An 800-nucleotide genomic window follows, 5' to 3' on the forward strand; every position below is an offset into this window, starting at 1 on the left:
CGGGGCGAGAGGCGACCGTGGTGGGCGGAGCCGGCTCGTCGCAGCGCGGGCGCAGCCGGGCGTCCGGCTCCCGAGCGAAGGCGGGCAGGCGTCGCGGCCGGGCGTGCCGTAGCCTCCGGGGGGAGGCCGGTCCGAGCCCGGGCGCCTGGGCCGCCCCCGAAGCGCGCCAAGGGTGTGTGTGTTGCGTACGTTTCCCCAGGGTCGGTCGGGAGCGCGGGCTCCCCCGCCCTTTGGCCGCTCGGGGTTTTCCGTTGTTTTCCGTTTCCCCTGTGCTCGTACGGTCAAGCCGAGGCGAGGGCCTCTCCGTCGCGCCGCGTCGCGCCGCCGCGCCGCGCCCCCTCCGCGCGTGCGGAGGGGGGTGGGCGGCGGCGGGGCCGGCGGTCGGTCCGGCCGTCCTCAGAGAAGGGGCCGCTCTCGGCGAGCGGTCCCGGCCCCTCCGCGCGCGCGGGGCGGTGCCGAAACCGAGACAACTCTTAGCGGTGGATCACTCGGCTCGTGCGTCGATGAAGAACGCAGCTAGCTGCGAGAATTAATGTGAATTGCAGGACACATTGATCATCGACACTTCGAACGCACTCGCGGCCCCGGGTTCCTCCCGGGGCTACGCCTGTCTGAGCGTCGCTTTACGATCAATCGCCGTCTGCGCCGCCGAGCCCCCCCGCCCCAGCGCGGGGGGGGGGGGCCGGCGGGCCAGCAGCGGCGCGGCTGGGGTGCCTCGCAGGGCCGCGCGCGCGAGCGCGCGGGCCTTCGTCCCCCTAAATGGAGACTCGGGGAGCGCTCCGAAGCTCCCCGCTCCCGGA

General features: G+C 74.8%; 1 non-coding gene across 1 annotated transcript; it reads left to right on the forward strand.

Annotated features, from left to right (window-relative positions):
• Positions 1–468: 468 nt before the first annotated feature.
• Positions 469–621, forward strand: LOC142359591 (5.8S ribosomal RNA). The gene has a single exon (XR_012762479.1). It is a non-coding gene; the product is annotated as a 5.8S ribosomal RNA (ribosomal RNA).
• The last annotated feature ends 179 nt before the right edge of the window (positions 622–800 follow it).

Source organism: Opisthocomus hoazin, unplaced genomic scaffold (genome assembly GCF_030867145.1).
Source record: "Opisthocomus hoazin isolate bOpiHoa1 unplaced genomic scaffold, bOpiHoa1.hap1 HAP1_SCAFFOLD_374, whole genome shotgun sequence".
Classification (NCBI taxonomy): domain Eukaryota; kingdom Metazoa; phylum Chordata; class Aves; order Opisthocomiformes; family Opisthocomidae; genus Opisthocomus; species Opisthocomus hoazin.